This window comes from Loxodonta africana, chromosome 11 (assembly GCF_030014295.1).
Source record: "Loxodonta africana isolate mLoxAfr1 chromosome 11, mLoxAfr1.hap2, whole genome shotgun sequence".
Lineage (NCBI taxonomy): Eukaryota > Metazoa > Chordata > Mammalia > Proboscidea > Elephantidae > Loxodonta > Loxodonta africana.
Genome location: NC_087352.1, coordinates 25287225 through 25301747, shown reverse-complemented (window position 1 = coordinate 25301747; position 14523 = coordinate 25287225).

Sequence of the window (14523 nt, the reverse complement as noted above, 5' to 3'; positions counted from 1 at the left end):
TACTCATACAAAAAAAAAAAAAAAACCTCAAAAAAGGAACACATAATAACAAAAATGGTTATTTCCCTCATCTTCATCAACATTGTATTTCAATGTTAATATTCATACAAACACAAAATAATCCCTATTTTAAACCTCAGAGAAATTATGGAAAAAGTGTCATATTTAAATTTCTGGACTTAGCTATTGGCCTGCACAATTTTTAACTTCTTCTGATACAGAAACAATTACATAAAAACATTGCATCTGCAACCTGCAGTGTCATTTAGGCTTAAGTGAACTTTTTTGACCCACGTAATCCTCACCACCCAAGAACTTGAAAATCCCTGCCAAGACAAACATTATACAAGTAAATTAACAGCAATACACTTCATTTTGTTGTTGTCAGTAATCATTTGCTCCACCCAAAAAGAAAAACGAAAAAACCCAAACCCACTGCCTTTGAGTCCATTCTGACTCATAACCACCCCAAGCTTCCAATGCTGTAAATCTCTTTGGAAGCATACTGCCACATCTTTCTCCCTCGGGGCCACTGGTGGTTTCAAATTGTCGAACTTTCAGGTTAGCAGTTGATAGCTTTAACCACTGTACTACTCAGGGATACCTACTTCACTTTAGAGGTATGTTAAAATTTTGTGTATTTCATCAACTCATGAACATTAAAAATACTGCTGGAGTGATGCATCAACACAACTTATCCATTTTTTTCACATCAAATATTATATCAATCTAATGTATTCCTATTAGTAGAGTCACAGTGTTTCACGGGCTTTAGACATACTGTAGGATGGGACTGATTCAAAACTGGGTCAATTACTACCTGTGTCCCCTTGGAAAAAGTTGCTAAAATGGGGAAAACTACAGGACAGAACTACAGCATCAAGAGAACATTCATGATTTCTAAATTCCCTTTGATTTGAAAGGTTGTCAACATTTCTTTGTTCTTCTGCTTGTTTATTGATTTTCTAGGTCCCTTCTCCCTTGCAAGTACACCCATGGGCCCCAGAAAGTTCTCTGTTAGCTAATAATTATTCAAGCGAAGTAAGCCATCCTATATTTACAGCTGTGATCTCTGGACCCGAAGTAGAGAGTTGCTCTGTCTCAATCTCTGTATCCTTTTCACCCTGATCTTGTTTTATTACAAGAGTTCCCCTCTCAGTACCAGCAAACACAGCCACTGCTTCTAAGGTTGAGAAGATTAGAACAACCTGGCAAGGCTTGACAGGTGACTTTTGGAATGGTTTCTGATTATTTGTGGTTTGAAAGCATTCCTTTCAGCAACAAGGCACACAGAATTGAAGATCTGACATCTATCAGAGATGAATTTGTGGTGAGGGATGGAGATGTCATTGCACTTTCTTTCCCAAAGTAAGGTAAGGGGGCAGGAAGTAAAATTAGGGAAGGCAGTGGAATGATAATATCAATTTAGTGACGTCTGTGTGCCTCACACTTGGCTATGTTTTGATGACTAAAGTGGTGTCCTACTAGAGTTTATAGTTTCAGAGAGGGATTAAGACAGGCAATTTTCACTTAAAAGGATATTACACTGGGGAACTGTAGCGATTAAGGGGACTTTAGAGGAGAGACTACTGGTTACATTTTGGTGATCGATGGAGGCTGGTTAGAGGGACAGATTATTGAAAAAGTAGTGGAAAGAAAGAAGCATCTATCCTGGGATGCTAAAAACAAATGTGGGAGAGTTAGGTGAAGAGAGAACACATCAGGGTTTGTTATATGTGTAAAGGTCTATAGTTGAAAGACGGTGAGGCATTTTCAAGCACCTAAAAAAAGTGGATGATTACTGTGCGGAGGAGCAGGAAGTGAGGTAGAATTATTTAAATGGTAAATTCATGTGAAACCTGTAAATCATCCTAAGGAATTAAGAAATTATCCCAAAGGCAATGGCAATGCCCTAAAAGGATTGAAATGGAGAAGTAACAGGAGCATATTCTTAAAGATCACTAATAGTCTCTCTAAGGGGCACTGGTGGTGCAATGGTTAAGCACTCGGCTGCTAACTGAAAGGTCAGTAGTTCGAACCCACAAGTGCTCCATGGGATAAAAGACCTGGAAATCAGCTCCCATAAAGATTACAGCCTAAGAAATACTGTTATAGTTATACTATGTTATATGTGGTTGGTTTGGGTCAAAATTGAATTGATGGCACACAACAACAATAGGACCTCTCTAGAGGAACTGGTGGCTCAGTGGTAAAATTTTCTTCTTCCATGCTGGAGACCTGGGTTCAATTCCTAGCCTATATACCTCATACACAACAATCAAGTGTCTTTCAGTGGAGGCTTATATTTTGCTGTGATGCTGAACAGGTTTCAGTGGAGCTTCCTGAGTAAGACAGACTAGGAAGAAAGGTCTGGTGATCTACTTCTGAAAATCAGCTGATGGAAACCCTACAGATCACAATAAGCCATTCCACAACCAATCTTGGGAAAGGCATTTCTCTCCATTGTGCATGAGGCTCCTATGAGTCAGGGGCTGACTTGAGAGAAGCTAACAACAACAACAGAACGTGCAATAGAAAACTACAAAACTAAGCAAAATATGTCAGGCAACATCTTTTAGGAAGGAGTTCAAAAGAGGTCATACATAAGGTGGAGTTAACATGGTGCTATAGACAGAAGCACCACGCTGTCCCTCTGCAGCAAAGACCTGAAAAACTAAGTAAAATAGATACAGACATCAACCCTGGAACCTTAAGCACAAAATAGAGGGATCAAGAACTTGATCAAGCACTGACTGGAAGAATAAACTGACACAGAACATAGTAAGAAGAAAGCTACTGAGTGGAGGTCCCCGGCCAGCTAATGTGGCCCAGACTCACCATCTTGGACCACAGCCAACAAGGACCCTGAACAAGGAGTATGGGAAGGCAACTTCATGGAACCTCCAACAGGATACAGAGCATCTGATAACCAGGGACACATGCTTTCCCACCTCTGACCCTTCTGCCCTGTATGCTGCCTCCCCTACTTTCCAGTGGGCCATGATCGTGTGGCTGGAAAGATGCCAGCTCACTGATGCCCCAGGCCCACCCCCCCCAACAGCTAGTTCCCCCAGAGCCATATTTTTTTGTTTTTGTTGTTGTTTCTTTGCTCTCTTTCACTTCCTTTCTTCCCTTTCTCCTGCCCACCTAGCCCTGTGCACCATCTCTGCCCCTTCTTGACTGACAGTACTGCACCACCTGGCCTCTCCCGTTCTGTGCCAACCCCACTGGCTGACTCCCTCAGTTCCATACTTGTTTTGGGTTTTTTTGCTTCTTTGTTTCTTTTCCTCACTCTCTTCCTTCCTTTCTCTTCTTCCACCCACTTAGTCCCATGTGTTCTCCCTGCCCCTTGTCAACAAGCTGTGCTGCACCACTCAGCTAGACAGCCACCAGCACACAGCCTCCCTGGGCCTTCACTGTCATCACCAGGCAGCTCCCTCAGTGCCATATTTTTTCTTTTCTTTTTTTGTTTTTTGGGTTTTGTTTGTTTGTTCTCTTCCTCTCCCTCTTCCTTCAATATCAAATCACATAAAAAGGCAGACCATGATGGCTTCAGCAAGCTCTTAAAGAATCAGGAAATCTTCTGGATGAAGAGAACTTCCTGGAACTACCAAAGGTAGAAAACAAAAGATTAATATAAGGAACTCTTGAAGAGATCAGAAAGGATATCAGGCAAAACGCAGAACAATCCAAGGACTGCACAGACATAGCATTAGCAGAACTTAAGGAGATCAGAGAAGAGAATAATGACAAATTTAATAGGCTGCAAGAATCCATAAAAAGACAGCAATAAGAAATGCAGAAGATTAACAATAAAATTTCAGAATTAGACAACTCAATAGAAAGCCATAGGAGCAGAATTGAGCCCATGGAAGTCAGAATTAGTGTGATTGAAGATAAAGCACTTGATACCAACATATTTGAGGAAAAATCAGATAAAAGAATTTTTTAAAATGAAGAAATCCTAAGAATTATGTGGGAGGGACTCTATCAAAAGAAATAACCTACAAGTGATTGGAGTATCAGAAAAAATGGGAATAACAGAAAATACAGAGAATTGTTCATGATCTGTTGGCAGAAAACTTCTCTGATATCATGAAAGATGAGAAGATATCTATCCAAGATGCTCATTGAACCCTACACAAGGTAGATCTCAAAAGAAAGCCATCAAGACATATCATAACCAAACTTGCCAAAACCAAAGATAAAGACAGAATTTTAAGAGTTTGGCTTAGGGATAAACGAAAAGTCACCTACAAAAGAGACTCAATAAGACTGAGCTCAGACCACTCAGCAGAAACTATCCAGGCAAGAAGACAATGGAATGACATACATAAAGCCTTGAAGGAAAAAAATTGCCAGCCAAGAATCATACATCCAGGAAAACTCTCTCAAATACACTGAGGAAATTAGGACATTTCCAGACAAACAGAAGTTTAAGAAATTTGCAAAAACGAAACCAAAATTACAAGAAATACTAAAGGGAGTCCTCTGGTTAGAAAACCAATAACAACAAGAAAACAACCCAATACTAGAACACAGGACAGAGCAACAAGACATTAATCCAGACAGGGAAATCACAAAAATAAATCAAAGCTAAAATGCACAAAAGAGGGAAACAGTGACAATATTGTGTAAAAGATGACAACATTAAATCAAAAAAGAGAGACTAAAAAATGTAGATATAGATCTTTCATAAGGAGAGAAAGTCAAGGTCATATAAAGAAATAAAAGTTTGGTTTAAACTTAGAAAAATAGGGGTAAATGTTAAGGTAACCACAAATGAAACTAACAATCTTATAGATCAAATAAAAGAAAAACATAAACACTGAGCAAATACAAAAGCAACAACAATAAAAAAGAGGAAAAGACAACATATAAAGAAAAACTACTGAGCACATTAAGTGGAAAAAATAAACTTGTCAACAACACACAAAAAAAAGACATCAAAATGACAGCACTAAATTCATACCTCTCAATAATTACACAGAATGTAATGAACTAAATGCACCAATAAAGAGACAGAGAGTGGCACAATGGATTAAAAAACATGACCCATCTATATGCTACCTACTAGAGACATACCTCAGACTGAAAGACACAAACAAACTAAAACTTAAAGAATGGAAGAAATTATGTCAAGCAAACAAAAATCAAAAAATAGCAGGAGTAACAATATTAATCTCTGACAAAAATAGACTTTAAAGTTAAATCCACCACAAAAGATAAGGAAGGACACTATATAATGATTAAAGGGTCAATGTACCAGGAGGATTTAACCATAATAAATATTTACATACCCAATGACAGGGCTCCAAAATACATATGACTAACTCTAACGGCATTGAAAAGAGAGATAGATGCCTCCACAATAATAGTAGGAGAGTTCAACACATCACTATTGGTGAAGGACAAAGCATCCAGAAAGAAGCGCGATAAAGACATGGACAATCTAAATGCTACAATCAGGCAACTTGACCTCATAGACATATACAGAACACTCCATCCAACAGCAGACAAGTATACTTTCTTCTCCAACACACATGGAACATTCTCCAGAATAGAACATGTATTAGGTCATAAAGCAAGCCTTAACAGAATCCAAAACATCAAAATATTACAAAGCATCTTTTCTGACCATAAAGCCATAAAAGTAGAAATCAATAACAGAAAAGGCAAGGAAAAAAAATCAAACATATGGGACCTGAACAACACCTTGCCAAAAACTCCTGGGTTATAGCAGAAACTAAGGACAGAATAAAGAAATTCATAATCCAAAGAGAACAAAAACACTTCCTACCAGAACCTTTGGGACATAGCAAAAACGCTGCTCAGAGGTCAATTTATAGCAATAAATGCACACATCCAAATAGAAGAAAGGATGAAAATCAAAGAATTATCCCTGCAACTTGAATAAATAGAAACAGAGCAGCAAAAGAAGCTCTCGGGCACCAGAAGAAAGCAAATAATAAAAATTAGAGCACAAATTCAATGAAATAGAGAACAGAAAAACAATTGAAAGAGTTAATAAGACCAAAAGATGGTTTTTTGAAAAGATCAACAAACAGGATAAGCCATTGGCCAAACTTACAAAAGAAAAACAGGGGAGGAAGAAAATAACCCAAATAAGTACTGAGATGGGCAATATCACAACAGACCCAAATGAAATTAAAAGAACCATAACAGAATACTATAAAAATTGTACCCTAACAAATTTGAAAACCTAGAGGAAATGGACAAATTTCTAGAAACACACTACCTACCTAACACAAACAGAGATAACCCAGAAAGAACAACTAAATAAACCTATGACAAAAGAAAAGACTGAAACCCCCCCCCCCCCAAAAAAAAGCCCTGGTCCTGGCAACTTTACAGGAGAATTCTACTAAACATTCGGAGAAGAGTTAACACCATTACTATTAAAGGCATTTCAGAGCATAGAAAAGGATGGAATACTCCCAAACTCATTCTATGAAGCCAGCATAACCCTGATACCAAAACCAGGTAAATACAACAACAAAAAAGGAAAATTACAGACCAAAATCCCTCATGAATTTAGATGAAAAACCCTCCAAAAAATTCCAGCAAATAGAACTCAAAAACATATCAAAAAAATAATTCATCATGACCAAGTGGGATTCATACCAAGTATGCAGGGATGGTTCAACATTAAAAAGCAATCAATGTAATCCATCACATAAATAAAACAAAAGACAAGAACCACATGATATTATCAATTGATGCAGAAAAGCCATTTGACAAAGTCCAATACTCATTCATGAAAAAACTCTCAACAAAATAGGAAGAGAAGGGAAATTTCTCAACATAATCAAGGGCATTTATACAAAGACAACAGCCAACATCATCCTAAATGGAGAGAGCCTGAAAGTATTCCCCTTGAGATCAGGAACCAGACAAGGATGCCCTTTATCACCACTCTTATTCAACATTGTGCTGGAGGTCCTAGCTAGAGCAATTAGGCTAGATAAAGAAATAAAGGACATTCAGATTGGTAAGGCAGGAGTAAAAGTATCTTTATTTGCAGATGAATGATCCTATACACAGAAAACCCTAAAGAATCCTCAAGAAAACTACTGAAACTAATAGATCAGCAGAGTATCAAGATACAAGATAAACGTAGGAAAATCAGTTGGATTCCTTTACACCAACAAAGAGAACGTTGAAGAGGAAACCACCAAATCAATACCACTTACAATAGCCCCCAAGAAGATAAAATACTTGGAATAAATCTAATCAGAGACATAAAAGACCTATACAAAGAAAACTACAAGAAACCAAAAGAGACCCACATAAGTGGAAAAACATACCTTGCTCATGGGTAGGAAGACTCAACATTGTGAAAATGTCTATTCTACCCAAAGCAATCTACAGATATACAGTGCAATCCATATCCAAATTCCAATGACAGTTTTTAATGAGATAGAGAAAAAAATCACCAATTTCATACGGAAAGGGAAGAGACCCCATATAAATAAAGCATTACTGAAAAAGAACAAAGTGGGAGGCCTCACACCACCTGATTTTAGAACCTATTATACTGCCACAGTAGTCAAAACAGCCTGGTACTGGTACAACAACAGACACTTAGACCAATGGAACAGAACTGAGAATCCAGACAAAAATTCATCCACCTGTAAGTAGCTGATATTTGACAAAGGCCCAAAGTCCGTTAATTGGGGAAAAGACAATCCCTTTAACAAATGGTGCTGGCATAACAGGATAACCATCTTCAAAAAAACGAAACAAGACCTATACCTCACACCATGCACAAAAACTAACTCAAAATGGATCAAAGACCTAAGTTTAAAATCTTAATGATAAAGACAGTGGAAGAAAAAACAGGGTCAACACTAAGAGCCCTAATACATGGCATAAACAGTATACAAAACATTACTAACAATGCACAAACACCAGAAGAGAAGCTAGGTAACTGGGAGCTCCAAAAAATCAAACCCTCATTCAAAGACGTCACCAAAAGAGTAAAAAGACAACCTACAGACTAGGAAAAGAATTTTGGCTATGGCAAACCCTATCAGTGTCTAATGTCTAAAATCTACAAGATACTGCAAAACCGCAACAACAAAAAGACAAATAACCCACTTAAAAAATAGGCAAACGATATGAACAGGCACTTCACTAAAGAAGACATTCAGGCAGCTGACAGAAACATGAGAAAATGCTCACAATCATTAGCCATTAGAGAAATGCAAATCCAAACTACAATGAGATACCATCTCACTCCATCAAAGCTGGTATTAATCCAAAAAACACAAAGTAATAAATGTTGGAGAGGTTGTGGAGACTGGAACACATATACACTTCTGGTGGAAATGTGAAATAGTACAACCACTTTGGAAATCGATTTGGCACTTTCTTTAAAATCTAGAAATAGAACTACCATACAATCCAGCAAACCCACTCTTTGGAATATATTCTAGAGAAATAGGAGCCTTTACACAAACAGATATATGCACACCCATGTTCATTGCAGCATTGCTTACAACACCAAAAAGATGGAAACAACCAAGGGTCCCATCAATGGATGAATGGATAAACAAATTGTGGTACATTCACACAATGGAATACTACACATAAATAAAGAACAACAATGAATCCGTGAGGCATCTCATAACATGGAGGAATCTGGAAGGCATTATGCTGAGTGAAATTAATCAGCCACAAAAGGACAAATATTGTATGAGACCACTATTATAAGAACTGAAGGATAGGTTGAAACACAGAGGAAAACATTCTTTGATGATTACGAGGGTGGGGAGGGAAGGAGAGGCTTATTCACTGATCAGATAGCAGGCAAGAATTATTTTAGTTGAAGGGAAGTACAACACACAATACAGGAGAAGTCAGCACAACTGGGCTAAACCAAAAGCTAAGAAATTTCCTGACTACAACCAAACATTTCAAAGGACAGAGAAGCAGGGGCAGGGGACCGTGGTTTCAGGGGACATCTAGGTCAATTGGCATAACAAGTTTTTTAAGAAAACAATCTGCATCCCACTTTGGTGAGTGGCGTCTGGGATCCTAAAAGCTAGCAAGTGGCCATCTAAGAAGCATCAATTTGTTCCAACCCACCTGGAACAAAGGAAAATGAAGAACACCACAGACACAATGAAAATAGGAGCCCAAGACAGAAAGGGCGAGATAAGCCAGAGACTCCATCGGCCTTAGACCAGAAGAACTAGATGGTGTCTGGTTACCACCAATGACTGCCCTGACAGGGAACACAACAGAGAAACCCTGATGGAGCAAGAGAAAAGTGGGATGCAGACTTCAAATTCTAATAATAAGACCAGACTTAATGGTCTGACTGAGACCAGAGGAATCCCAGAAGACATGGCCTCTGGACTCTCTGTTAGCCCAAAGCTAAAACCATTCCCAAAGCCAACTCTTCAGACAAAGATTAGACTGGACTATAAGACATAAAACGACACTGGTGAGGAATGTGCTTCTTAGCTCAAGCAGACACATGAGAGTATGTGGACAACTCCTGACTCAAGGTGAGATGAGAAGGCAGAGGGGAATAGCAGCTGGTTCAATGGACACAGGAAATTCATGGTGGAGAAAAGGAGTGTGCTGTCACATTGTACGGAGAGTGATTAGGGTCACATAACAATGTGTGTATAAGTTTTTGTATGAGAAACTGACTTGAATTGTAAATTTCACTTAAAGTACAATAAAAAAAGAAATCCACAGCCATCAGAAGAAAGGAAATAATAAAAATCAGAACAGAAATAAATGAAATAGAGAATAGAAAAACATTATAGAGAATCAACAAAACCAAAAGTTGGTTCTTTGAAAGGATCAACAATTGGCAAAAAGAAAAATACAGGAGAGGAAGCAAATAAACTGAATAAGAAAATAAATGGAGGACATTACAACAGAGCCAACTGAAATAAAAAGGAACATGACAGAGTACCATGAAAAACTGTACTCTAAAAAAATTTAAAAACCAGAGTAAATGGACAAATTTCTGAAAACATACCACCCACCTGAAGGAACACAAACTGAAGCTGAAAATCTGAACAGACCCATAACAAGAGAAGAGATTGAAAAGGTAATTTAAAAAACTCCCAACACAAAAAAGCCCTGGCCCTGATGGCTTCACTGGAGAATTCTACCAAACATTCAGAGAACAGCTCACACCAGTACTATGCAAACTATTTCAGAATATAGAAAAGGAAGGGATACTTCCAAACTCATTCTAAGAAAGAAGCATAACCCTGATACCAAAACCAGGGGAACACATCAGAAAAAAAAGAAAATAACAGACCAATATCTCTCATGAATATAGATGCAAAAGTTCTCAACAAAATTCTAGCCAATAAAACTCAGCAAAATACCAAAAATGATAATAATAATACACCACAACCAGGTGGGATTCATAACAGGTATGTAAGAATGGTTCAACGTTAGAAAATCAATTAGTGTAATCCACCACATAAATAAAACAAACAAAAAGAATCACATGATCACCTCGATATACAGAAAAGGCATTTAATAAAGTCCAACACCCATTCCTGATTAAAAAAAAAAAAAAAACTCAATAAAATAGGAATAAAAGGAAATTTCTCAACATAATAAAGGGTTTTTGGTTTTTATGTAAAATCAACAGCCAACACCATTTTCAACAGAAAGAGGCAGAAAACATTCCCCATGAGAACAGGAATAAGACAAGGATGCCCTATATCACCACTTCTATTTAACATTGCCCTGGAAGTTCGAGCTAGAGCAATAAGACAAGAAAAAGAAATAAAGGACGTACAAACTGCTAAATATATGGAGTTTTTCCATCGTCTCTTTCCACAGATGTAGTCAATTTGATTCCTGTGTATTCCATCGGGCTAAGTCTACATGCATGTTTATGTTGGTGAAAAAAAGGTATTTGCAAAGAAGAAGCTGTTGCTCTTACAAAATTCTATCATGAAGTCTCTGACATTGTTTCTTTCAACAAAGCCATATTTTCCGACTACCAACCAGTCTTCTTTGTTTCCAACTTTTGCATTCCAATCACCAGTAATTACCCATGCATCCTAATTGCATGTTCAGCCAATTTTGGACTGCAGAAGTTGGTAAAAATCTTCATTTTCTTCATCTCTGACCTTAGTGGTTGGTGTGTAAATTTGAATAATAGTCACATTAACGCTCTTTCTTGTAGGTGTAGAGATATTATCCTATCACTGACAGCATTGTACATATGATTGTCTGATTCAAAATGGTCAATACCAGTCCATTTCAGCTCACTAATGCCTAGGATATCAATCTTTATGCATTCCATTCCATTTTTGATGATTTCCAATTTTCCTAGATTCATATCTCATACATTCCACATTTCAGTTATTAATGAATACTTCCAGCTGTTTATTCTCATTCTGAGTCATGCCACATCAGCAAAATGAAGGTCCAGAAAGCTTGATTTCATTCACATCATTGAGGTTGATTCTACTTTCAGGAGGCAGCTCTTCCCCAGTTGTATTTTGAGTGCTGTCCAAACTGAGGGGCTCATCTCCTGGCACTATATCAGACATTATTCTGCTGCTATTCGTAAGGTTTTCACTGGATAATTCTTCTCAGAAATAGACCACCAGATCCTTCTTCCTAGTCTGTCTTAGTCTGGAAGCTCAGCTGAAACCTGTCCATCATAGGTGACCCTGCTGGTATTTGAATACCGGTGGTATAGCTTCCAGCATCACAGCAACACACAAGCTCCCACATTATGACAAACTGACAAACATGTGGAAAGAGACAATGAAAAAGCTCAATATCATCAGTCAGAACAAGGCCAGGGGCGACTGCAGAACAGACCATAAATTGCTCATATGTAAGTTTCAGTTGAAACTGAAGAAAATTACAAGTTCAAGAGAGCCACAGTACCACCTTAAGTATATCCCACCTGAATTTAGAGACTGTCTCAAAAATAGATTTGACCCGTTGAACACTAATGACCAAAAACCAGACAAGTTGTGAAATGACATCAAGGACGTCATACATGAAGAAAGCAAGAGGTCATTAAAAAGACAGAAAAAAAAGAAAAGACCAAAATGGATGTCAGAAGAAACTCCGAAAGTTGCTCTCGAACATCAAGCAGCTAAAGCAAAAGGAAGAAATGATGGCGTAAAAGAACTGAACAGAGGATTTCAAAGGGCAGTTCAAGAAGACAAAGTAAAGTATTATAATGACGTGTTCAAAGACTCAGGATAGAAAACTAAGAAGGTAGAACACGCTTGGCGTTTCTATAGCTGAAAGAACTGAAGAAATCTTCAAGCCTCAAGTTGCAATATTAAAGGGTTCTATGTGACTCGACGGCAGTGGGTTAGTGGTTTATGGGAAAAGTACTAAATAACTCAGAAAACATCAAAAGAAGATGGAAGGAATACACCCAGTCACAATACCAAAAAGAATTGGTCAAGGTTCAGCCATTTCAGGAGGTAGTATATGATCAGGAACTGATGGTATTGAAGGAAGAACTCCAAGCTGCACTGAAAGCATCAGTGAAAAACAAGGCTCCAGGAATTGACAAAATACCAGTTCAGATGTTTCAACAAACAGATACAGCACCGAGGTACTCACTCATCTATGCCAAGAAATTTGGAAGACAGCTACATGGCCAACAGATGGGAAGAGATCCGTATTTATCCCTATTCCCAAGAAGGGTAATCCAACTGAATGAAGAAATTATCAAACGATATCATTAATATCACAGGCAAGCAATATTTTGCTGAACGGGACTTCTGGCCAACGAGGCACCATAGACAGAAGCATCACACCGTCCCTCCACAGCAAAGACCCAAAAAACAAGTAAAACACAGACAAATGTCATTTCTGGAACCTCAAGTGCCAAATGAAGAAATAGAGAGCTCAGCCAAGCACCGAATGGAGTAAGAAACTGACAGAAGACAGAGAGCAAGGAGAGATACGTGCCGAGGGCCCCATCAGCTTTCAGCTAATGCAGCACGGATCCGCAATCTTGGACTCCATTCAGGGATCAGCAGACAGGGAGCATGAGAAAGCAGCTTCGTGGAACTCCCAGCAGGAGACAGAGCACCCAGGAACCAGTGATACACGCTTTCCCACCCCCCATTTTCTCCCCACTGCTCTACCTCCGAGCTTCCTGGCTGGCTGCCTTGGCTTGACTGCATGGGAAGTGCAGCATCCATTCCACTTGGATTCACCCCACCCATGTCAGAGATCAACGCACAGAGAGTACTCAGCTTCACGAAGCTTCCAGCAGGAGACAGAGCACCCAGTAAGGAGTGATATATGCTTCCCTAGCTCTCCCTTCTCCCCCCAGCTTCAGCCTCCTCTGCTTCCCGCCAGCCACAGTCCCTTGGTGCGGAGGCAACTGATTTGGCCTCAGGCTGCTTGGATTCACCCTGCCCACACTGGCTGGGCCCTGAGCTGGTATTTCATCTTTCCAACTCTTTTGGTTTCTTCTGTGCCTCCTACCACCTCCCTCTCCTTTCTCTGGAATACCTGGCTCCGTGTGCCATCTGTTTGCTTCTTCTTGAAAGGCTGTGAAGCCATGCTCGATGGGGAACCATGCCCCCAGCCTGTGACACCATGCTGGGATCCCTTGGGCTTTTTTTTTTCCTTGTTTTGCTTTGTTCTGTTTTGTTTTTTCTTTTCACAGCTTGGGAGCCCCTTCTAGCTGGGCAACACCGCACAGCTTAGGAGCTACTCCCCCAATCTGTGCAGCTGCTAGGTGGGATCCCTGGGGGCATTTCTCTTTTTCATTTTTTTCTTTCCTTTTTCTCTTCTCTCTCTTTTTCCCTTTCTGTCTGTCTTCATTTCTCAGTTCTAGTCTCTCTATACTTATCTTCTTTTCCTGTCTCCTGAATACCTGGTGCTGTGTGACATCTATACCCCCTCTAGCCAGGCTATACTGCACAGCCTGGGAGCCACTTCTTCAGTCTTTGCAGCCCCACCAATGTCCTGAAGACAGCAGACAATACCAAAACATTTAAAAAAAAGAACAGAATGGGTCCAGTAGGCATCCAAAATAAAACACCAGATGACTTTCCAGTAGAAAAAAGGCACTAGAACTACCTGACAGTGAGTTCAAGTCTCTAATATTCAGAGCAATCTAAGAGTTGAAGCAAAAAGCAGACAAAAATGAGGAAAAATATACAAATTTTTGGAAAAAGACAAATTCATGGAAAATATAGACAAAAATGGAACAATACAGGAACAAAATGCCAAAATAAATTCACCACTAGAAATCATTTAAAAAAAAAAACGATTAGAAATCCAAAAGATAAACAAGATTTCAGAAATGGACATTGTCATAGAAGGGCTGAGGAGCAAGTTTGAAATTATGAAGACAGAATCAGTGAAATTGAAGACAAACACATGGATACAATTCTGTTTGAAGGAAATCAGAAAAAAAGAACAAAGAAAAATGAAAAAACCCTGAGAATTATGCGGGATACAATCAAAAGCAAATTTTGCTAGTGATCGGAGTTCCAGAACAGAGAGAGAAAATGGAAA